Below are 26,460 nucleotides of genomic sequence, written 5' to 3'. Positions count from 1 at the left end.
CATAGGTGTTTAACAAAGTTAATACAGCTGCAGGGTACAGGTTAGGAGAGACCAACACCATCGAGAGATGTGGAAGCAGCCTACTAAGAGATGACTTAGGTCATCCACAGTTACGAGATTTAATTTATTTTCCATAGATCCAATTCAGAGGGAAAAAAGGAAAACTTTTGAAAATATCCTTTTTCTGGCTATGACCTTTAGAAGGCTATAAAGTTTAGGGTTTTTTCCTCATAATTTTTGAGGCATGTGCTACTATTTTTCATCAAGTAGACTATAAACATGACAATTTGTACAGGCACAGCTGATTTACCCATCATGGTAATAAAAATCCATATAAAACCATCTCAGTCTGTCAAACAACCCATTGTCTTCAACATGTTTTGCCCAGTTTTTTACAACTGACCTGACTGGAGTGTTGTTTCCATATGTCCCAGCCAAACCCATGTGAAAGAACACAGAGAATTCACTCCACATCCAAGACTGACTCAGAGGCTCTTCCAGCCACATCTTGAACATATAGCTAGAAGCCCAGCATAGGTCCTGTTCTGCAGTCTACACACTATGAATTTTTATATCCTTCCCCCTGTTTCTTTGCATCTTGCCCATCCTATTCTCTAAGTTTCTAATATGAGCAGAAATATAATGAGGAAGATTCCTTTCTGGGTGAAATTGTTTTCCCCAGTGATATCCCGGAGCAGGGTATCTTTGTGAAAGTCTAACTACCTGTGAAAAGTTACTCTGCTCTGAGACACTGCTGTCCTTGTATACCCTATAAACATTCACAACAGAAATATTCCTCAATATTCCTTGCAACCCAGTTCCAAGCCACAGCCACTGCAATGGCTGAGGAATTCTAAATAAAAGAATTCATTTTCTATATGCATATTGTTTGCTGCCCGTATAGACAAAAGATTACAGGATCTAAATGACACCTATGTCATCTACAAAATGACTATATTAACTGCTCCTTCATGAAGTTTTAAAAGACATTACTACTTCTATGCCTTGAAAATGATGAAACACAAAAAAAGAGTATGATTGAAATATTAAAGGGAAACCATGGGCCAGCAAGATGGCCAAAAAGGTACAGGCTTTTGTCAAACAAGGTGAGGTGACATGGCTCCAATACTCTAAAGCCACATGAAAGTGGAAGGAGAGAAATGATACTAGAAAGTCATCCACTAACCTTCATGCATGCATGCTAGCAAGCACATATGTGTACACACACACACACACACACACACACACACACACACACACACACACAATTAAGAATTTTAGAGGAAAAGAGTTCATTAAACATAGGATTTCCTAAAAAGCTCCTGTGGGATAAAGCACTAACCTACCTTGAGGATCATTCTGTTAAACAAGTAGAATTAACACATGGTCTACCATCTGTGTGGAAGGAAGTTTCTGAATGAGTCTCAGTGATGCTCCCTCCTGCTTCTTGTGTAACAAGCTGATGGTCTGTCCCCCTCAACATCATGCTACAAAGACTCTGGCTTCCATCCTGCTTCTTTCTTTCCGTGTTACCTACTCCAGTGGCAATCACTGCCATCTTGAAAGCTGTTGCATGGAAAGCAACTGCCAGCAAAGAATGAGTCCTACCGCCATCTACAGTTAGTAAGCTGTATAGCCTAAGGTGACCCAGCCCCTGCCCACATGGGAGCTGCAAACACTGCTAAGCCCAGATTGCCCCTCGATTCTTGTTCCACAGAAACTAGGGATAGTATGTGTTATTTAAACCAAGCTATTGTGCGATGATTTCTTTAATGAAGCTATGGATAACTAATATAACTGAGAGTGAACTTTGTGTGTGGAAAAAAAGGCAAACAATTAATGATATCTTGCCTCCAAAACAATACAGAGAAACCCTGTCTCGAAAAACCAAAAAAAAAAAAAAAAGATATCTTGATGTTGATGCTTGCAAATGATAGGTTATAATTAACTATCAATTTCCAGGAGTCTCTGATTGAGGATCCCTGCCCATAGAAGAACAAAAGCAAATGGATTCCATGGAATGAAAGCAGACTCTAGAACAAGCCACAGAGATCAGCATCCCCTTCTTTTATACGTGATAATTCGTAAATCTGTACCTACTTTGTAAAACAGTATCTCTAAGATGTCTTTTACTTGGATAAAACCCTCATTTGTCAACATGGTACAGGCCTTCAAAATTCCCAAATGTTTCCTATAAACCCCAGCTGATGATTTGATGTTTTCTTTGTGGAATGTATGGCATGTTTCTTTATTTAAAAAAAATGGATAACCATGATATCTTCATTTGCCCTTTTTAAAAGTGTGGAGTTTATGTTAACACAGAAAAATAAAATTTTACATCTACGTCATATATATCCAAAGACAAATATTTTTTAACTACCCAGTTGGGGACTGGTGAGATAGCTCAGCAGTTAAGAGCATTTGTTGCTGTTGTGGGTCTGGGTTCAATTCCCAGCACCCACATTGTGACTCAAAATTATCAATGACTCTCGTTCCATGGGATCCAAAACTCTCTTCAACCTCCATGGGCACCAGGGATGTATGTAGTATAAAGACATACATGTGAGAAAACCATTAATATACATAAAATTAAAAATAAATCTTAAGAACTATTTTAAATTAATAGACAATATATTTAAACTATCTCATTGGTTTTGCTGGGAAGGCATGAAAACATATTTTTCTTCTGGTAATTGGACTATAATTTATTAGAAATATTTGTAAATAAATTATATCTCCTCTTTAGTACAAAAAAAGTTAATGCTCATTTTTTGCTTCCCACTAGTAAAGCATAAGAACTCACTAAAAATGAATCCCAAGTTCAAAAGCACAACTGAAGAGTAAGAAAACTAAAATGAAAAAATAAAAGCACTGCCCATGTCATGCCCATGCCTGGGATGTAAATCTCTTGGGTTGCCAATGTCAGCCGCCTGGACTACAGTTACCTAGGAACTCAGCAGCATCCAATGAGGTATGTGGAGGACAAAGTAATGCAGAAATCAGAAATGAAGTTAACCAAGCATGGAGAGTTTCAGCAGGCGCCAGTCAGCTGAACTAACGAATTTCTAAATCATATCTAAGTTGGTGTGTTTCTCTAGACAGCATATATTAATTTAAAGTATTCCGCATGTTTGGGAACTATACCTAGTGTTGATCCCTGTTCCTAAGTGTTAATGAGACTCCAGATGAAATCTAGATCCAGACCCAACAGGCCTTTTTTCTCCATGCTTCTATAACACACCTTACCTCCTACTCTCTAGCACTTGTTTGAGATCTATCTATGGAGAAAGATGTAGGTGACAAGTTTTAGGAACATAAGTGACCACAGTTAATTCCTTTCTCCATTGGCATGATCACAACATATGAGTTGTCCTATTCTGTTAGAAATAACTTGTGTTCTTTGTTGAGTAATGCGTGTCTGCATTCCAAATACTGTCAAGGATGGAAATTATTCTGTATCACTGAACTGACACTAAATTGCTTATAAGGCCAATGTGTAATCACACAAAGCTATAATACAGAAGGGTACAATCTCCTACTAAATTTATTATGTGCCTTAAGAGACATGAAAATTGCTGTCATTTTGAAAAACCTACTGATATTGGTGTTGGTGAGGTTACCTGCAGCAGGATCCAGTCATCATGATATCATAACCAGCTGAAGGAAAACTGCATTTAACACATAGCACTAGGGTTCACTAGGGTGATTTCCATTTACTAGTGCTACTGTAACATAGTAACACAAACAAAGTGACTGAGACAGAGGCTAAAATTTCAATATCAAGATATCAACTGGACTACATTCCTTTGGAATGCTAAAGTATCTGTCCCAGCTCTCTTTTCTTGGTTTCTAATCTCATCACTGCAGCCATCACATGGTGTTCTCCTGGATACATATCTAGATGCAAACTCTTTTTTCAAAGGACACCAGATATATTGAGCTAGTAGCCTAATCTATTCCGGAACAACATATACTTAACTATCACAGTTACAGCAACCCTATTTCCAAATGAGGTCACACTGAGACCTACACATTCAACATGATAATTTGGGGTATGCCACAATTCAACCCATGACAAGGGTCAATAAGCCAACATTAAGAATTACCAATTGTCCTTTCACATTATAATAGGCCAGAATAACTACCTTGAAAGAGTAATGTAATCAGAAAGCCTAGGTGCGATAGAAGTCTGACCTGGTAGCCAAAGTAGACACAAGATGTGTGTCTATGGAAAGAATACCTTGTTTATCACTTTCAATACCAGTGGTAAAAAAAAAAAACTGTGGTGAGCCCTTAGCATGAAACTAAGTATAAGTAAGACTTAGGGAAACAGGGGGATAGCACTAGTTTGCTCAGTCATTTGAGAGAAGATGCAAAACTACTTAGTTTTCGAGTTAAAGTCAAAAGACCTAAGGGTATACAATTCCTTTGTTGTAGAGAGCAAGAGCCCAGATGTGCTGATACCCCATCTAGTATCCTTTCTCTACTCCACAAAGACTAAAACTCTGAAATGAGTCCAAGACATCACTGCTGAAAATGCCATCACTTTACACATTACTTCTTCATGAATGGGGAACCCCAAGAGGTGTGGATATCCAAGGCAACTCAACTTGCTTTACCCCACTTAGCCTCATGCTGGCTCTTAACAAGTGTAAGTTAGCACTGCCCTCTAGAGGTCTCCTGCTTGGTCTCCAACTCAGTTTTATCCCCCCTGCACACCCTTTCCTTTCCTAAGTGGAGTGTGTCCAGACAATTGCTTTCAGCAGCACATTTGGTACATAATTAGGTGGGCACAGTCAGTCATCAGCAAGGAGAAAAAGACATGTTTTCTCAGCATGTGTCATAGTTATCCATCACTTCACAGAAACATTACATCATTCATTTGAACTCATTTATGTGCTCTCATCTCCACAAACTGACAGAAAACAAAACTCAGTATCTAACTCCAAAGGTAGCATCCATCTCTATGTATAACATTCACAAAGGAGTCCAAGTACTACTCTAAGAGCATGGGGAACAAGCTACTGCAGACCCATATCAGAAGAGGTTAAGAAACTGAAAGGAACTGAGTGAAATCCCTCTTCCGTGTTCTGACTCTCAGCTCCATCACCAGAAATCCATACAAAGGCACCTAAGGCTGTGTGGTTTTCTCATTTGGTTTTAATCCTTTCCAACAGATGCTACAAAGTAAACAGAGTCTCGAGAGTCTTCAATTCCATGTTCACTTCTGCTAAAAAGATGTGTGACCCTGAGTGACTCCTCTAACCTCCGGAGTTTCAATTCCTCCAACTTTAAAATGAGGGACTGAGTTTAATTAGCTCAAAAGACACTTTCAGCCTTAGTCTTCCATAACTCTCTGCAATCAGTTCTACTCAGCACTAAATCTGGAGTCCAGAAAAATCCATGTTCCCAAAGAGTTGTATTTAATGTCACTAAGAGGCAGTGGCCCATGTTACTAGCCAAGAGATCTGGAGTCTGAACTGCTGAGGATGTGCTAACCTTGTGCTCAAACAAGACTGTCCAGATACCAAAGGTCAACACAGTAGGGAGAAGCCAACAGCCGAAGTCAGAAGAGCACATTCCGTACTTTTAGTAGGTGAAAGTACTGCATGTCCACTGAAGCCCACTTCCTTTGAAGTCAGATGACAGTGTCTGAAGGTGTGGGGACTAGAATTGAAACCTACTGAAGAGAGAACAGCAGGGTGAGCCATGCTTTTACTGTGCCACTCCATTCAGTCTGCTAGTATTTTTCAAGACTTCTTGAAAATACATTTGTCATGGAGATTGACATTCATAGACAATGATGGAAGAAGGTGAAGAACATACAAATGCAGGTCAGCTACCACCACTCTCCCATCCACAGGTTCTGCCCTTTGGATTCCAACAACCAAAGACCACAATTAGCAGGCTGTGGGGACACCTGTATTACATACACATAGGTTTTTATTTTGCATCACTGTTTCCCTGAAAAGTACAATATAATGGTTATATACATAGTGCTTGTAATACACGTAACTCAGAGATTATGTGAAGAAAGCAGAAATATAAACAAAGGCTATATACAAATACTGTGAAATTTTATATAAATAATATGAGTACCCAGAGATTCTGTTAAGTGTAGGGTCCTGGAACCAATCACTCGTGGATACTAAGGACTAACTATATACAGGAAAGTATCCTACCTTCACACACTGAAGTGATCAATATTGTTAAAATGTACATACAATCCAAAGCAAGCTGTAGGCAACACAGTCTCAAAGTGTCTAAGATATTTTTCACAGAAATAGAACACTTTCCTAAAACTCGAATGGAATTACTGAGACTCCCAAATAGCCAAACCCATCCAAAGCAAAAAGAACAAAGCTGGAGGAGGCAGCATGTTTCTTGACTTGAAAATTTACTATAAGGAACCGTAATCCTGGCTCAGAACGTTGCGTGAAGGAAGTCTGGAGGGTTCTCTGAAATCCACTTATGGATGAAAAGACAGGACTGGCTACACAGAGCTGTGATGATGCCCACCATGAACCCCCCTCTCCCACACACACTAAGAATAATAGCAGTAACAATGATGAATTTTAAATGGTAGATATAAGAGGTAGATCATATGCTAACATGCTTGATTCAACCATTTCTTAAGTACCGCAGAATATCACATTGTAGATAATATATGTAATTTTTTTCAATTTTAAAAATTTATATTTTTACACTTTAACTTCTGCAGAAATAAATAAGTGATGGATATATCTGGATCTGGTATGACTACGGCAGCACCACCAACACCCCATAGAGAAATATCACAAAGTCAGCAGAGGAATCCCAGAACTGTGTCAGAGGTAATATTTCACCAGACACTCTTAAAACAAGGAGCTTGAAGAGTACCATCCGAGAAATCCTCATCCAGATGCAGTTTCCATAAACCTGAAAAAATACTTGTTCCTAGAGGAAGCTAACATTCTATTTCCGAGATGAAACACTAAGGCTTAGCAAAAACAAAACAGATAACATGTTGGGATAAAACAAATATGCTCAGGTCCAAACAAGTGGTCAGACGAGGGTTAAGTAAGTTTCCAGTCTTGCAAGTGAAAGACCCTACACCAGGCAGTATATGGTGGCACTCTATAGGTGGAGATGGGAAACAAAACAAAACAAAAAAAGTTTCTCTTTCCCCTGCCAGGTCAATCTGACTGTGTCAGGACACCCTGTGCAAACTGCCTCTCAGGAGCTCCCACGGTGCATCAACCCTGCCCAGGTAAGGACTTTAGTGTTTGCTTTGCAAGATGTACACATACACCAATGAAAAGTTCTTGAAAAATGAAACATTACTGAATCTACCAATGGGTTTATCATAGCTCATATGAACTGCAATAATTCTGGAACTTGGTATATTAAGAACATTGAAAACTTGAGAGTAGATGTTGTATCACAGCCCTGCCACCAGAGTAGGAGCTGTTGCTGGTGCTACTGCCGCTGGCATTGCTGTTGCTGCTGTTTCTGTTTGAAGGGAATATCTTCCCCCTGAGAAACCTAGTACCCCACTTGTAGGGGATAAAAGACAATATGAAAGAGTATTTCATGCCTTGGCTGTGCAATGCTGAATCCTGAGACATGAATTCTTTTGATCTCTATTCTCTGGAACATAGGGCACCTGTAAGGCAGATTCAGCCACAAATAAAAGCCACGTAAATGTGAGACAAATGTGGAAAGAGTTAGTATTAGCAATTCACAACATGTGTTGGTTGGGTGGGGGCCTCCCCTCCCCATGTGGCCATGACTAGAAACGACTGCCCTCTAAGGAGCACACTGCCTCTGTCCTCTCACAGGTTTTGATCTGGCTTTGAGGGAATTTTTCTTCTCTCCCTGTCTTTTTTCTTGGCTGGAACTGCAATGAGGGTAGGAGACTTTTCACTTACTGGTTCAGAGATTGTAATCTGCTTCCTTGAACTTCACTCATTCCTGCCAAATCTTTCAGCAATGGCAAAATGTCTCCCGGGCGTGCAGAGACTTGCTGCAAGAGCTGGAGTTCATTAGCTTCTATTCAGTGTTCTTCCTATTATCAGTGCACTTGGAGGGTAAACGCAATCAGCTCTCCATGTGTCATTTCTGAAATGGAAATGCGTATTCTAAAACAAAGTCTCTCGAACATAGCGTTGAAGACTCCCTTGAAGGATCTGCAAAGATCTGGGTCGCACCTCCAGGGTTCTGATCTTTCAGGTATGAAATGGAGCATAAATACATTGAAGCAAACCCCCAGGCCAAGTTGACAAGGTAGATCTAGAGACCATATTTTGATATCTACCATTTTAGAACGTCTTGATACACTCTCCCTAGCATCCAAATCAATTTAAAGGAGCTAATATCAGGATACTAGATTGTATGTGATGATTGATGTCAAACTTGTTTTATGCAAATTGTAACTATGACCTCCAGGCTACTATAATTTCTCAGGCATTAACTAAATTTGAACAGGGTTTATCTCCTGAGTCTGTGTACTAGCATTGCATAACTAAATGTGCTATGAGTCATTTGGGAGCTGGCAATCTAGACTTCAGAGGAAAGCTAGACAAGCCAGGTGTCCTGTACTAGCAATTTAGAGCTCCAGTGTGGATCTCTCTTCACACCAAGATCTTAGTTCAAGAATAAGAGACTAGATGAATAAAGAAAAAACAACTTAAGGAACTTGATACTTGTCCTTAAACTGATCAGGATACCCAAACTATGTTCCAAATGCTGATGAAACAGGGCAAAGTCTTCCTTATGCCAACAGACAAAGAACTTTGGGAACCTATACAGTCATGGTCAATGGGTAGGGAAGAAGGCAATGTAAAACACAATCCAGTGCTTATTTGTATAGTATTATTATTCCCTGGGCTTTTCCTGTCTTTGAGTTATCATTGATCACTGTATTTAAAAAAACAGAATTCTGCCAGGCAGTGGTGGCGCACGCCTTTAATCCCAGCACTCGGGAGGCAGAGGCAGGCGGATCTCTGTGAGTTCAAGGACGGGCTGGACCGATAGCTTCCAAAACAATACAGAGAAACCCCGTCTGTAAAAACCAAAAAAATAAAAAAACAGAATTCTAAAAATAAGGAAATGTAATAAAAAGCTAAATACTAGAGGAAGGGGGAACACTAGAACCTCACTGATAGGCACAATCCCTATCAGTTTCTTTATTCAATCTTTGGAAGGTGTGTATTTTTAGACAGTCCAGTTACTTTAGTGCTCCAGGGTTTGGTTGCTGGTATTTCAGATTATAGGTTTCTAGGTTCTGGTGTGCATGCATGCTTGCAAAGAAACATGGTGTTTTGAACATATTAGGCCAGTATCCTACCACTGGACTATATCCCTAACTGTGGTTCTCTAATCATAGAAGAGTTCTTATTGGCTTATTTTCATATATCAGTAATTGTTTAATAGCTACTTGTTATAAAGACTGAATACATTCAGAGGAGCATACAATTCCCCTTCACACAAAAAAGTTTAAGTTTGATGTTACATATAGAAAATTGAATGAATATGCAAATAGATCATCAGGTAATGTTTTATGGATCCAGTTCAATACAAAATGCCATCTGAATTATAAATTAGGAAAAAATGGAACTACTCAGCTACATCTTCAAAAAAAAGTTAAGCAATGGTATAAGAAATGACAAATCATATCACATATCTCATTAAAGACTATGCTTAGGAAATATGTTTTTACAAAACACAATGATAAACAAGCCAATAAAAGGACAGACAGATTAAGCAAACACTTTGTCTATTCTACATGCCTGACAATAACGGAGACGAAAAATGGTCAATGTCATTAAGTCATTAATTGTAAAGAAATGCAAATTAAAACTACAAATTAAGATAATTTCAGTTGCATTACGGTATCTAGAAGTTTTAGGAAGCCTGGATGTTCTGGTGTTGCTATCCTGTATCAGGACGAGAGGCAACGTCATCTTCTTTTGTGAGTGATAAGAATGCAAACACTAGAACTAGCTTGAAAAACAGTTGAGTAGTTTCCAAAGATAAATAAAATCTGGCCACTGAAGTCAACAGTCCCACCCAAAGAGATTTACCTAAAGAAATGAGAATACTTTTCCATGAAAGAACTCATATGTGAATGTCCATACCTGCTTTACTTCTGAAAATTGAGAGCTAGAAACAACACAGTGACCACCCACATCTGGATGGGTAAATGAACTGAAATGTCTACACAGCGGGCTGATGCTCCATATCACGAACGACTGAACTATTGATACAGCCAATAAGGAAGATCATCAAAGAAGTCAACCCTTTCCAAAATAATAACATACCACATGACTTTATGAGCAATTTTGGAAAACACAAATTAATCGACAATGGCAACAGCAAGTTGGATGCCTTCAAGATTAAAAAGTCCTAGATAAATTGGTAATCACCCCTCTAACTCAAGATAGTGTCTGAAGTCAGAGCAATAACTCAAGATAGTGTCTGAAGTCATAAATAGAAAAATAAGACAAGAAAAAGACACAAAATGATGAAAAGAAGAAAAGAAGAAGTCAAATATTCTTGTTCATAGAGGACATGATTCTATACATAAAAGACCCTACAGACTCCACCAGAAACCTCAGATCTCATAAACACTTCAAGGTGCAGGATATAAATTAGCAATGTAAAACTCAGTAGCTTTCAAGTGTACCAATAGTTAACTTGCTGAGAAATAAAGTAAGAAAAGTAGCCCATTCACAATCAAAGGACCTAGGAATAAACATTATGTGGCAGTGAAAAAACACTAAAATGAAAACTTCAAAACTCTGAAAAAAAAGAGATTAAAGATACTAGATAAAGCCCCTCACATGCTCCTGGATTGCAAATCAACATTGTAAAATGGCTATCCTGCCTGAAGGAATATGCAGACTCAATGCAATTCTCCAAGAAAATCCCAGAATCATTCTTCAAAGACCTAGAACTATCAACCCTAAAATGCATATAGAAACACAATGCCAAAGGAACCCTTAGCAGAGATGTGCTGCCTGAAGTATCACAAAACCTAACCTCAATTTACACTCCAGGGGGGCTTCAAAGGAGTTCAGAAAGTAAGACCATTTTCTGCACGAGCATGAGAATCTGAGTTCTAATCCTACCACATGGCCTAGTGTGCCTGCAATCCCAAAGTTAGGGGATGGAGACAGGTACATTCTGTGGGTTTGCTGAACAGCCATCCTAGCCCTGTGGAGAGTTTCCCATTGAGTGACCCTGTCTCAAGAGAGCAAAAGGGATAGAGAAGGACACCCACTGGCCACCTATTTTTTTTTACATAGGAATCAAAAAATATACTGGAAAAGAAGTAGCCTATTCAAAAAATGATCTTGCAAAACTAGATATTTGGATGCAAAATAATGAAATTAGATCCATATCTATTTCTTAACTGCACACAAAAAAGTGAAAGTGGATTAAATACCTTAATTTAAAATTGAAACCTGAATTTGCTAGAAGAAAACATAGGGAGTATACTTCAAATACAGATATAGGCAAGAATTCTCTGATCAAGACTCTAATACATAGGAATTAGCCTTAAGAATTAACAAATTGGACTACATGAAATTGATTCTTTCTGAACAGGAAAGAAAACTATTTACAGAGAAAACAGACAACCTAAGCAATGGGAGAAAACCTTTGCCAGTCACACATAAGACAGGTGGTTATATCTATACTGTATAAAGAACAGGAAACATTAAACACCAAAACCAATTATTTAAATTAACAGTCTAATGAAATGAACAGCCAGTTCTCAAAAGAAGAAAACCAAACAGCATATAAGTACTTTAAAACTGTTCTTAGTCATTACAGAAATGCAAGTCATGACTGCTTTAAGATTTCATCTCGCCCCAGTCAGCATGGCTATCTTCAAGAAACAAATGCTGGCCAGGATATTGGGAAAGAGGTGCACTTATTCACTGCTGGTGGGAGTGCAAATTGGCACAACCACCTTAGAAATCAGTATGTAAATGACTCACAAAATTAAAAATAGGACTTCCACATGACCCAGCTATTCCACTCTTGGATATATACCCAAATTCTTACCAGAGAATACCTGCACATCCATGTTTGCTGCATTTTTCCCAACAGCATGGAAATGAACAGTCCTACATGTCTGCCCCACATGAGTAGATAATGTAAATGCAGTATATATGTATGTGTGTGTATAATGGAATTTTACCCATCTGCAAATAAAAATAAAATTGCATAGAAACAGACGAATCTGGAAAGTATTACATTGAGGTAACTCCTACTCCTACTCAAACAAAGATCACATGTTCTTTCCAATATACACGTTCTTACTTGTTTATTTCGACATTTCGTTGGAGGGGGTATGGGTATAGGCTCAGGAACTAGGAAGGAAACCATGGAGTTATGCTGAAGAATGAAGGATGGGCAAATATTACATATGAGACATAAAAGCTGGAAAGAAGGTTATAGGTGGTGGGCAGAAGAGGAGGATGAAGAACTATGTTTTTTAAAATACCATAATGAAACTTAGTGCTATGTGTATTAATTTTCAGAATTTTTAAATGAAATTGGGAGGGGGGAAATAGGTTGGAGTTGCCTGCGGCTGTCAGAAGAGATACCAGGAAACATATTCTTGGGAGGTTTATGGTCTTGAAATTTGTGTGTGTGTGTGTATGTCACACTGCATTAATGTGCACACTTTAAACTTGTACAATGTTACATGTATTATACAATTATACTTCAATAAGACTGTTTTTAAATAGAAAAGTTCAGTTACTTATCATTCTAAGAATCACTAATGAGTTAGTAAGAAAAATCCATCTGTAGCAGATCATTTCCCATCTTAAAATTGATTATCTAAATTTACTTATCCTCAAATATGAAGAAAAGTAGAGGGAAAACACTGACCAGGTGTGGGCAATTATGTACACAATCTTCCATCCACTTGCTCAGGACAGTTCCAACTTACACCTGTTACCTGATATCCTTATTAACTGTCCTTTCATTCCCAAGGGTATCCTAATTTGGAAATAACCCATTATATGCTCATGGTCATGTGCTTAGCCATCCTACGAAGATGCTCTGTCTTCTTAGTAACTGCAGAAAAAGCAAACTGAAATCACTGAAGCCCCAATAACAGCCAGGCAGGCAGGTTTGTCAACCAAGACGAGATCAACTTTCAAACTAAGAATATGACAAATCAAGCAAAATATACCTGACTTTCCATCGACAGCTCCAAGTAAGAGCAAAGGTACAGCATCCACTTCAAAGGCAGGAGCTTCCATTCTCAGCACCCGAAAGGTGGCAGGGCTGTGCTGACTGCTGGGAAGACACTCCTTCAACAGCAGCAATTACAAACACAAGGTTGTGAAGCAAGACAACTGTGACTAGGCCTGGGACAGGGCCAGCTCACTACAGTGGCATTATTTCTTTAGTGTCAAATAAGTCTTTAAGACAAGAACATAAGTTTAGCCCAAGAACGTTGAGCTTCCTGCTTTTTATTGTCTTCAACATACTGATAAATTATTTAAGTATTTATTTTTGGTTTCATTTGTGTGGCACTGGGGGTTGCAAGATTAGGCATGATGTAAACATTTGTTAAATAATAAGTGTATTAATGGCCATTCAATTATTCTAATTTCTTCTTAGACAAAAATTAACAGTGTTTGTCATAGATGATTACTGTTAGAACATCAGTTGCTACTGGGAAAAAGCCTCTTTACTGAGTCATCTGTTTGCTTATCCTAGAGACCATTGATTTCAAAGGAAGTTGATGTGTATGGAATTAAATTGAGTTCTAAGTGCAGAAAAATCAAATAGTGTTTTTTACTGTGGAATGGGGAACATGGGAAGTCCAGTTCAGAGACCCTGTGCTTTCATCTCTAACAGATGAGGAGGGCAGGAAGGGTTAGCCTCTGCCTTTTAATAAGAAACTCCTTTGACCCTCATTTATTTTTTTTCTTTGCTCTTCGTGTAATGCTCAACAACCAGAAAGGAACCTCGGGCCACAGGTGTGCAGTGCCCATGGTATTAATCTATCCTGCTGAACTTCAAAATTTGTCTGACAAAAAAACACTTAAGTGGTCTTTCTGTCAAGTTTTGTTAACTAAAATTTAATGGTCCCTTCTTAGAGCTTCATTTTCAGTTAACTAAACTGGATATAGATGCCAAGGTTAAAGGCAGAGATGCAAAGCTCATAATGGGACCATATGAAATAACATCTGCTTTATATAGACTACACTTACATGGAAAGGAATAATTAATTGGGTGGCCTTCTCTCTCAAGTGCCATTCATAGCAATGAGAAAATAAAGAGCTCTAAATATAACAAGGTAACCAGCACAGCTCTCCAATGTAGTCTATTTCATTTAATTTAGTCATACAATGAAGCTCATATTTGAACCCTATTGGCATCCCTACAAAGACAGAACACATATGAACAATGCAGCAAAGAAAGAAAATGTCCTTAACTGTGTTAGAGGGAGCTTAGCCAGTCCCCCTGCACTATCTTCCTGACTGCTTGTGGAATAAATGCACAGAGATGGAGATTGCACAGACATAGTTTCGATCTCAAACACTCAGCAGACGTGTCAAGTGCAAGCACTAACAAATGTGAGCCAGTACTCACGACACTCACTCAGAGCACTGACACACAGATGAGCAGAACTGGATTCACTCTCCATTGTTCAAAAGCAACCACTCCTAGACACATTTAAATTGCATTGCTCACATAAATAAAAACTGCGTGTTCTCCACTTACTCAACTAATGCATTTTCCTCATTGTTGTATTTTTGATTTCCATGTTAGATCAGGACAATATTATGGTCTAAGAAAATTACTGTGCATGAAAGGTCAGCCTACGGTTAGATGTGGTAGTGGAAAATGTTCTGGCAGGTACAGTTCTTGGAGTGTGTTGCAATCGCTTTTTAAAACTCTGGAAAGCTAATGCTGAGAAACTTCATAGAATTAAGGTGCTATTACCAAGACCTGTTGACAGAAACAACTGAGTGGAAATAAACCAATTCCCTAAAATACCATGGGTTCTCTTCTTCCAGCCGTCGTCTGCCATCTAGTGGATGTATTACAATCTAGCTAGGAGTTGCTTTCCTTAAACTCAACTATATCAATTGACTAATGCAATATTGTCTTTTGAATAAGAACAGAGGCATTTATTTCAATTGGCATGCCTCAAAACAAAGCCCATCTGGTTTACAAAGAAACATGATACAGTCTGTCCTCTTTTGCTTCTTTTTTTTGGCTTCTTTTTTTTTTTTAATTTTATTTTCCAGTTTAAATTTAGATAAGAATCAAGGTTACTGTGACAAACACTGACCAAAATCAGCTTTGAAGAAGGAAGGATTTATTCATCTTGCAGACCCATGCCACAACCCATCACTGAGGGAAATCAGGGAAGGGGCCCAAGGCAGGAACCGGGCAGCAGGAACTGAAGCAAACACTGTGGAGGAACAGTGAGTTCTGACTTGTTTGCAGGCTCATGTGCAACTCTTTGTCTTATACAACCCAGGACAGCGTAGCCAGGGTCTACAGGGAGTGAGGGCCTCTTCCCTCAGCTCGCAATTGAGAAAATGCGTCTCACATGCCCATACACCAATATGATGAGGTGATTCCTCAGGTGAGATTCCCTCTTCCCAAGTGTCTGCAGTTTTGGTCAAACATAAAAAAATAACCAGTCCAGGCCTTACTGAGAAAACATCACTTTTGTAATTATGCCCACCAAAATACAAATCCTTTTAAATTCAAGCCAAAGTAAATAAAAAGAATTACTAATATTCATTCTGTTTATGCTTCTTCTGTGTCATTTCAATAAATTATTTTACTATATCATACTTCAACTAGAATATTTGTACCCCCAAAAAAGTCATTGAATAAGCAATTACCTATTAATCAACTTTCAAGACAGTCATTAAAGGAATACAAAATATAAGAGACACATCCTTCAGTTTTTTTTATAATGTAGTCAGTCAGCAAGGGAAAAAAATCCAAATGAAACAATGAGTAGCCTTGCCTCTCTTTGTATGGTCCAAAGGAAAGAACTCTGCCCCCAGGAACTGTCAGTGCTTAAGAGTGACACTTTTAGGCTGTGTTTGACAATAATGAAACCCCCAACCCTGAAAGCAATGATGATGTCTTTTCCAGGTGAGATAATTAATATCTTAGTATAAAGAGTAGGCAGAAATTAATTACAATGGAAAGACTCAAGGGCAGTGGCATCCCATGGAAACCCGAGCGGTGGTGTAGGCTGACGGGTGGTGAGCTGAACACCATCTGCAACACCAGGATACTGTCTCAGAGCTTAGGCTCTCCTGATTTGCCCTTCACTGAGCAGCCATTGGCTGCTATAGATGAAACAAATGCTTGTAACTGGGTTCTTAAGAGTGAAGCCGGTTAATGAATCCCATTTAGCTCACCAGGTGGTGCACTTGCTGAAGGGCAGAGCCAAACAGTGCTTTGGAGACTTAGCCCCCTCTCTGGAGAACCAGTATGCCACACTCTCTCTAGTCAGAGACCCTTCACCTTTGCCTTACTTCTCCACAAACAGCTTTTTGTCACCTGGAAACTGTAGCGATTTTTTAACCTCACCTTAGCAAGAATTCTAATGTACCTTAAAGTAATTCTTCCTATGGTTAAATTTTTCTGTTCCTACCTGCCTGTCCTTTGTCTTTGAGGCCCCATCTTCGATAATAATTGTCCTTCCTTTTTTCTTCGATAATAATTTAGTAATATTTGTTTTATACATAACACACATATGTAATACATATACATGTATTGAGTGTTTCTTTCAGACAGTCTTAAAGCCCTGTAAAGGCTTGTTATCTCACATTTATACTCAAAAATGTTGCTGTTCAGAGCAAGTGTACAATTGTCATGCATACAAGCAGAGAGAAGAATGACTGTAGACCTTTCTTATTAAATCAAATCTTGTACATAGTACAGAGTTGCTTGTTTTCTTTGGACTCTACTGCCTTCTATTGAGGAAGATCCACTAAGGTAGTAACAGTTGTCTCTTACTGAAGCTGTAGTGATATTGAACTTGCCAGTTACAATCTATGGCCCATTTCAGGTACAGCCACCCATAAGCCAATAAAAGAGCCAATTAGTGGAAAGCAGAAAAAAAGTTTATACAATGTGACCACATTGGGAAGAGTGTCAAAGAGATCCAGCAAATACCTTAAGTCTGGCTTGGTCTTCAGGGTCCTGAAACAAGATCAAAATTTAAATAGAGGGCCAAGGATTGCACATCTTGGCAGTCCTGGTCAAGATGTGGCCCCGCCCTCCATTAGCCATCATTGTCTGGGCTTCAGTCTCATCTGTGCGGTGTTCTGGGAAGTTGTTAGAACTGTATGAAATCTCTTTCTGGGAAACAAGATCCCCTCTAACTGGAGCCTTTTCCTTCTCCCAGCAGGAGATTCCTGGGGAGATCCTCACTTCTTTGGGGTCCACTGTCTCTATAGTCTGACAATCAGATTGAGACACGGTGTCTCTTTAGAATATCTTCAACTGCCAAGTCGATTACAGTAGTGTCTATGTATGTTTCCTCATGACTCAGAACCTTGATTTAATCAAATGAATTAGATATGGAAAAAGACCTTTTTGGTCAGGGAATGCAACTTCCTGCCAAGAATAGGACTTTTGTCTATAAAGCCTTCATTGCTCCAGATGTACTTATAATAAATATCACATTTTTCTATTTTAGACTCTCTGTGAAGCCATCCCCACCAATACTCATGATTGCCACACAATTCTATAAGATATTTCCCATCTCCCACTTCAGCCTCCCTTCAACTATATTTTCTTACTTAGCACATGAGTGTATTCTGCCATTTGCTTTTGTGGGCTTGTCCTCAGCAACTGCAGAGGAGGCACACAGTCAACAGAGACATTTTTGCCACCAGCGAGAGACCTTGGCAAACATCCAAAGCTGATGAAACGCTGGACCCTCTGCTTAGTGTTCATATTTCTTTTACTTCTTCCTAAAGTTCTTTATGGAAAAGATCTGTGTGGTCTCCCAGTTTGTTGTGATTTTTCTTCTGTTTGTTTTGTCCTATTCTGATATGTCTGTTTTTGCTTTATCTTACTTTATCGTAGTATTATTATTACTTAGAAGCCAGTCTGTTTTTCTAATGAGGCAGAACGAATGGGTGTGAATCTGGATGGGAGGAGGATGGACAGGAACTGAGAGGCGTGGAGGAGGGGGACGGCCACAATCAATGTATTTTAATGAAAAAGTCTATTTTCAATAAAAGAAAAAATAATAAAATCACAAGAAAAAAAGGATTTGATGTCTTCCGTAATCTGTTGCCCCTAGAATCACATTAAATATGCCATTCTAATTTATTCATGTGCACTCATGTTCAAATCAGTAAAAGGTATCAGTATCCAGCAGATACACTACCTACACAAGATATCATCACCCAATCCAGCAATGGCCACCAAGGGTAAACAAACAGCCTACAAACACAAACTTGTCAGGAAATTACATCAAGGGAAGGCATCCAAGACAGGCAGACACAGAACTCTGCTCCGCAGTGAGGTTTAGAAACACTAATGTGTTTCTAAAGCTGGAGTCTTATGTGAGGGTCTGAGGAGGATTCAAGGGAAACAGCATCTGGGTGCTACCATAGGTAAAGTTGGCTGGACAACTGGCTGTCCCCAAGAACAGTTGAGTATTTAACAGTATACTTGGAGGCATCATACCCAGGAATTCAATAGTCATTTAAAAACTGTGGTCACTAAGGCATTTTACAGCCTTTGTCTGACTGTGGAGGACACCATGCTCTGTTAACTTTGATTCTGACTTAGCTGTTCCAAAACGGCAGAAACGAGTACTGTCATGTCAGTCTGAAAAAATGTTCACTCTATGGATCCTGAATAGGTTTTGACTCTTTCAGAGTCAATCCTAAAATCTTTTAGGTAGAAGGAGCTCTGTACTACCCCTGAAACATTTTAGTGAGTCTAAATAATCACTCTAATTATTTAATTATCATCCCTTTGACCCTAAGAGTCTTCACAAGAGAGTATGTTGAGCTCCATGCCTGCTCACTGACCTCTGCTCTCAACACTGACTTGCCAGTGACTCTGAAAGTAAGACCCTCTGTTGGGAGAGTCTCTGTGTGTGTGTGTGTGTGTGTGTGTGTGTGTGTGTGTGTGTGTGTGTGTGTGTGTTTGGTGAACCAATACTTGGGTTAGTAAAGGAGTATGGATGAGGGGCTAATTTGCAAGGAGCACTTCTGATATGGTTTGAGCTCCTTGTCTTGATCCACTCCATCATCACCCTTTCTGTCACCAGCTTGTACTGTTGGCTTAAGCTACACGCATGGAAAAATTAAATCCACAACATCTTTTTCATATAAACTGAGTTCAAACCAGCTGCCCTGTCCACCTTTTCAGCCAGCCCACACTCAGTTCCGGTTTTAAGCCAATCATAGAACTCCCCTGGTAATGGTTAACTTGTACGATTTTCCTCACAGTCAGCTCTGTGACCGAATGGAAGAAAACTAAGACTCAAAAGCCCCATGTGTAAACTCCAGCTCTCCAACTCACTGCAGAACTCCAAGCAAGCCATTCTACTCCTCAGGGTCTCGTTTCCTTGTAAAATAAAGTCAGTGCCTTAGACAGTTTCTCACAGCCTTCAGCTCTAGTGTCTTTCCATGTCTCCCCAGGCTACTATCATGCTAAAGCCTATTGCATCAGTGTGATCTTTAGTTTATTGATGAAAAAAATCATTCATGGAAGCTAATTAACTTGGCCAGCATCATAAATTACAGGATCCTGACAGGCACAGTCAGGGTGTCCGCCCTGTGCTTCTTCCTCTACTCTAGTCGGCTTCTATTTAACCTCACCCAGGTCCATCAATCTGTCCTTCCCTACCAAGTGTCTTATTAGACTGGAAAATCCTTTTCTATAGCCTCCAAAAGTTACTCCAGTGCCCTTTTTCCTCTGTGCCATACAACTTCCTAAGAGGCTACATGCAACTTGTTATTTACTTCATTCCATGAAGGTCGGGCTTCTTTTCCATGTTCTGAGAACAGTTCCTGGACCAGTACACTCAGGAGTCCTGTCCTGGATGTCATCAACTTCCTTCACTACAGCATCTCTGTCCCCAGTTGCTACTCCCTAAGTTTTCCTTGTGGTTCTGCTCAAAAAATTGTCTTTTGTGGAAAGCCCCAGTATTAACCTCTATACAGGTCCCTATTCGTAACCTCTGGCCTCCAGACATTAGTGACAGAGTCATTTACTGTTACACAGTCTTTTAATGGTCTCTCTCCACTTATTTCTCTTCCTGTTGAAAGTCCCATCTCAAGGTATTATACTTCACTAAAATCTGAAAGCCTCCATCTCCTGCTCAGATTGTAGATTTATTTACCCTGTACCTTCCTAGACAAAAATCCTGTCGAAATAGCTGAAAGCTGACCTGTCGAGGCCTTTGTTGGAGAGCAATAATATTGACTAACGGGCAATACAGCAGGTAAGAATCCCCAGCAATGCTTAACATGAGGTCAGAGACTAACAGGCACTTGGCCAGTAGCTCTTAAAAGTGCAAAATATTCTCTTCTCAGCTAAAGAAGAAGTGATAAACTTTAAAAGAAGGGCGGGTTACCCAGATGTGTAAATAAACATAGTTTGTCTTAGTACCAAGAACATTTTTTAAATCCTTGTCTCTTTTTTTGCCTTAGAAACAGTCAAAACAATCCATATGATGACCTTCAGAGCAAACAAAACTGAACTGTACACCTTGCAGAAACAAAACAGGAGCATTCAAAGATGTATCAGGACAGACAGAAAAAAGTCAAGATTGGGTGCTTGCAAAAAGATAGGGAAATGTGTTCAAAGACGTGTTTATGAGCATGAATTAAATGAACTTTATTATTATAAACCACTAACCAAGCCATTTGTAAAAAGGTATGACAGACCATCAACTATGCTATTTGTATCAAGGTTGTAAACATATTAAGGCTCATATGTCCCAAAGAGGGTCTCAATATAAGGGGGTCCCAACAAAGGAGGTGCCTGCTAGCCACATCATAATGAACATTATTGAACAGGGGTCGTGCCATTTGTACCAGATAATGGCAGTATGTTGGCATTCATATTTTCCAAATATTGCCTTGGAAACAGCTGGCTGCAAATGGCTCTTATCACTCCCTTTCTTCCTTCTGCTCAGCTGCTATTTTAAGCTCTGCCCCCATGGAGTTGTTCCTATGATGACTCTCAAGGACCTTCCTTGAGACAAGATTGATATTAGCCCTTTCCCTCTTCCTTTAGCCTCCTCCATCCTGTAGCTTGGATTCAAATATACCCTGATCTCCATCTCTAACCATTAGGACAAAGAGAGTGCCCTAGGAACAGCCAAACAAAAGTCAGGAGAATCCTCAATTCTTACAGACTTTCTGGTGCTGAGCTGATATGCCAGACCTGGATAACTGTGTTACTTTTCCTACATCAGCTGTAACAAATTACCACAAATTAGTAAAGGATCTGAAAAGACAGACAACTGTTCTGTCATGTTCTGGGGGCTGTAAGTTCAAAACTGAGCTGAAGGCAGGCCATGATACCTCTAAGGTATGCAGAGGAGAGTCTGCCCTGGTTTGGGGGAAATGCAACTAAAAGAAATGTTTTATCCTATCTCAGAAAATGTTTTCAAAGAAGATAGAAGTGACAGAAAGCAACGCTATTATTCAATTAGCATTAGGCAAGAATGTGACTTGCATTACCTGCTGTTTTATCTAGGTTCTATTACCAGTAAAGACTTGGAAGTCAGATCTTAGCGTGAAAACCTGATCGATCAAAGAAGCAGAAACCTGACCTTCCCTTGCCCCCTCTCCCAACGCATCCCTGACCAAAAGGCCGCAGATCTCTAAATCCCTCACTACTCCTTCTTGAGCCTCTCTATCCATGTCCCTGGTCCTCCACACTCTCTATGGCTAATTCTTGTCAACTAGTTGCCGGCTCCACCCCCTGATCCAAGACTAATTTTATTACCACAATCTTGGAGTTTCACAGTATAATCAAATATCCTAAAACAATCACTGGTAGTCCACAAGGAGACAGAAGAAGAAAAATAAATCACCCTGAGACACACCCAAGCTAGCACAACTCATTCCACTCATGTTCTCAAGATAAGTCCTCAAGTAAGAGGACTTGACATCACCTAGGGTCACATATCCTACACTCACCTGGCACCTGGGATGGACACCTGTGTTTGCTAATTCAATTTACTCAAATTAAAAATGAATGTAAATCTTCTTGGCATGAATGGTGATTCTTCCTCAGTAGGGTTTCTTCAGCAAAGAAGTGTCTCCTGAAGCTATACTCCTGCTCTCTCAAGAAAATTAAGGCTCTGTCTTCCTCAGCAACTGCATTCCTGGTGGGGATAAAACTGGCAAATGGTTGTTTCTTCTTTTTTAAAAAAGATTTATGTGTATTTCAAAAGCAGCGATAAGAATTTATAATTTAAGAATTTCTAAGAAATTCTTAATGGTTCACAGAAGTTAAGTCTCCAGTTTCTCATTTTTATACCACACACTCGCAATTCTTGGCCTACTGACAATTCCTTCTAATCCTGACCTCACACTACAGCCCCGTGTGTCTTAGAGTCCAAGTTTCCCTCCTAAAAAAAAGAACACAATTTTTGGATTCGTGAGTACTGTTACCAACATCAGTTCAGAGGCCCCTGCTGTAGTTTTCCGAGTTCCTGTATCTCTTGATAGCGAATTGTAGAGACACATAGTTACAGGAAAGGGGATAGGTCACAGTAAAAGAGAAAAACGGATGGGCTTGGAATTGCACCGCAGTGGGATCCTGCTGCAAAAGAGATAGGGAGAGGGTCCTGTGGTGGTTTATGGGCCAGTTCCATATGACATCTTTTTTCTGCACAGGCTGTGTATCCTACAAGTAGCCAGAGCCTGGGAAGAGTGAAGTCTTCCACTACCGCCCCCTTCTTTCATGCGTTAACCTCTGGAGTCGTATCCTCCACCCCTTTCCTGTTCTACCTCCATTCCCTACCCAAGTCTGATCTAATTTCAATTTAAAAGCCTGCATTATTTCCATATAACATTACAATCACAGGTAGGAAGGGGAGGGAAGGACATGCCTTCTGGGAGACACAATTCAACTCATTGCAATCACCTATCTATATCTTATGTAGGAGGAATCTAATTTGTTTAAGATACCATGTTTGTTCATCACAGCCAGCTAACCCTAAATCTGGCAGAATGTAAGGACAAAATAAAAAATCTTTCACTAACCAAGTACACTTCTGCCCCCTAGTGTCCACTAATATCACTTACCCTTTCTACCTGAAGAACATCTGGTCCTTGAGATCTTTGTATTTTACCTCTTTCCCTGGCTGGCATCCAAAGCTCCTTTGAAAGGAAAAACAAAAACACAGATTTTTTTAACTAAAGATAAATGTTCTAACCAAAATTTTTCCAGTGTTGTAACTTAAAATGAATGTATTTCCTTCAAAATAGAATCAAGTTACCAATGAAGAGATTAATACTATTGAGGTTAAATTACCACATCTCTTTCTAGGAAGAAACAATGGAGACATGAAATCTCATACCTTTGTTTTTTAAGATCATATCCAGAACATCATTAATATAAAAGCAATTCTAAAAACATAAAATGAACCCACCTGCAGCAGCATATTAGCTTGGGTATGAAGGGGTATGAAGGGGAAAGGAAAAGAAAAATTGGAAGGGCATGTGTGGGAAGGCGGGGGCTGATCTGAGAAGAGCTGAGGGGAGATAGAACTTAAATATGATCAAAATACTTGGAATGAATTATGCAATTGCCAAAACAATAACTAAAAAATATTATGACAAAACATAAAATGGAAACTTGATTTAAACTCCTGAAATATTTAAATTTGCTAGAATCTATTATTAAATCAAATAGTAAAAGCTTGAACATGCCATAACAGTACCACAAAAAGCCTCTTTGTTTCAGCTCTGTGATAATTCCAAACTGCCTGAGGCAGACTGACTTTTCTTTGCTACTGTTGTAAGGTTGTTAAACAAAATACATTCCAGGACAGAGGAGTGAAGAATGGAAAACAACAGCAGATCTGCAGACATAAAACACATTTGCAAGATGTCCTCAAGGGAATCATCTATTTAGCTATAATCTCCTATGCTTAAGGGATGTCTTTCCAAAGGTCCAAAGTATTATATAAAATAAAAAGTTAAAAGTCTCAGATACCAGTGCTGGGCTTTAATCCCAGCACTGGGGAGGCAGAGGCAGGGGGATCTCTGTGAGTCTGAGACAGAGACCAGCCTGGTCTACAAGAGCTAACTCCAGGACAGCCTCTAAAGTCACGGAGAAACCCTGTCTCGAAAAACAAAACAACAACAAAAAAAAGTTTCAGATACTAGATTTACATTAGGTGTGCCTGTGTTAGAACCAAACTGGCATAAGTAATTAAATTTGATATTTCCTCCAGAAACCACGTATCTAAATGCTTGAGGATATTGGTCAAGAGCACATGAGCAAGAATACTACGCATGGCTGGAACAGAGATTGAGAAAGCAGGTGCCACCAGGTGGACTCAATCTATCTGGATACTTGCCTTCAGATGCCTCCTGGCTTCTCCAGGGTCCCTGTGGCTTCACTTCCTAAGCAATCACATTAATACATTATTAGCATAACAGATGTTGTGCTGAAAATATAGTTTAAGAACTGTTTTGGCAAAGTAATTTCATTTTAAATGTATTAACTTTGTCACTTAAAAAATAATATTCTAAATCATTTTGGAGTACAAACAACACTGATACATTATTATCATTTGATTTCTTCTCTGCGTATCTGGGCTGTCGTATCTATATTTTCCTTAATAGATGGGTCACATTAAAGCTTCTTCAAAAGGTTATGTTGTATAGAGAGATCAAAAACGACTGAGGACCAATATGAGATGGCTAACAAACTGTGGGGACTTTAAGATTCTGAAACCCTTATTTACTTGAATTAAATCATACATGTGACTTACCTACCATTGGGACTCAGTGGGCAGCCAGTGTGAGGGACCATAGTCCAATCTCTCTAACTGCAAAATGGTAGTTTGTTGTTGTTGATGATGCTTTGTGTTCTTTATTTTAATTTTGGTTTTGTTTTTACTAAAGCAGCAAAAAATAGACCAGGTTTCATCTAGTTAGGACTCCAGTCGCCACTGCATGTTAGACTCATTGGGAAGATCTGGTGAAATGCACAGATTTTCAATTTGGACTCTCAGGGTATCAGATTCAAGACAAGTGACATAAGATACTAACCTTGATTTTAGCAAGCACCTCGGGTCATGAGTTACATACAGTGGTCTCGTGGTACTTATGCACAAATGCTTCAGTCTTACACACTACAGGATACACTTCAGTGGTGACATGGAGCCTTCACCACCTGAGCCATCTCGCCAGCCCCAGCCAGTGGTTTCTCTTCCTTGTTACTCTCACAGCTTGAGTGTGAACTTCAGGCCATTACTGCCAGAAGAGATCTCACAGAGCTGAGCCACCAAGAAGTGAGACTCTGCCGAGTCCCAGAACACAAAATTCAAGGAGGTTTTCCCGCTGTCTGATCGAACAGGTGATGGCAAAATCCTGTACAGCCAATGCGGGGACAGGATGAGGGACCTGGGCCAGAATCCCACCAACACTGAGGTGCTCAAGGTCCTGGGAACCCCAAGAGTGAGGAGATGAATGTCAAGATGGGCTTTGAGCACTTCCTGTCCACACTGCAGACTGTGTCCAAGAACAAGGACCAGGGAGCTTATGAGGGCTCTGTTGAAAGCCTTGGTGTGTTTGACAAGGAAGGGAATGGTGCCGTCTTGGGTGCTGAAATCCATCATGTCCTTGTCACACTGGGTGAGAAGATGACAGAGAAACAAGTAGAGATGCTGGTGGAGAGGCATGAGGACAGCAATAGCTGTACCAACTATGAGGAGCTTGTCCAGATGGTACCGAATGACTGAGGACGTTTCTGTATCCCAAGCCTGTGCCTTTTCCAGTGTGAGATTTTTGGATGATGTTTGCCTTTACCAAATAAATTTTCTAAGAAAAAAAAATGAACTTTTAAATCTAATCTACTCATTGCAGGGATCTTGTTCAATGATTTAACCAATCAAAGAAATACATTTGTATATAGCCATTCAAACCCTGGCCTAACCCAGAGAAATGATCCTAGTGGCGTGGAAGACTGGCTCCTATAGCACTGAGCTTAGTAATCCACACATACTCCTTTAAAATCATCTACTCTGACCTTGAATTTTCTTTGAAAACCTCATCAAAACCATTGTAGTATTTTGGGTTTTGTCTCATTCCAGGGGCACTGCAGGAACCTGGTCACCCAGGAGTTAAAATTGTATTTCCAAACTTGTTTGGAAGAATATATTGGTTAATTTCCTCACTACCGTTAAAAAACATCTGCCAAAAGCCACTTAAGGAAGGGTCTGTTTTGGCCCCAATGTGAGGGTATGGT

At 39.5% G+C, this 26,460-nt stretch overlaps 1 long non-coding RNA gene and 1 pseudogene across 1 annotated transcript in view; one reads left to right on the top strand and one right to left on the bottom strand.

Moving 5' to 3' along the window:
* Positions 1-23,363, bottom strand: part of LOC110341561 — a 50,654-nt gene extending 27,291 nt beyond the window's left edge. The window contains exons 1-2 of the long non-coding RNA XR_002383526.2: positions 23,286-23,363; positions 7,911-8,100 (exon numbers count right to left, since the gene is read on the bottom strand). This is a non-coding gene — a long non-coding RNA (uncharacterized LOC110341561). The remainder of the gene's footprint in view (positions 1-7,910; positions 8,101-23,285) is intronic.
* A 1,905-nt stretch (positions 23,364-25,268) lies between these two features.
* LOC101836027 lies at positions 25,269-26,008 on the top strand (annotated as a pseudogene).
* The last annotated feature ends 452 nt before the right edge of the window (positions 26,009-26,460 follow it).

The sequence above is a fragment of the Mesocricetus auratus genome, unplaced genomic scaffold (assembly GCF_017639785.1).
Source record: "Mesocricetus auratus isolate SY011 unplaced genomic scaffold, BCM_Maur_2.0 Super-Scaffold_100691, whole genome shotgun sequence".
In the NCBI taxonomy this organism is placed as follows: domain Eukaryota; kingdom Metazoa; phylum Chordata; class Mammalia; order Rodentia; family Cricetidae; genus Mesocricetus; species Mesocricetus auratus.
This window is presented reverse-complemented; position numbering and strand designations above follow the sequence as displayed.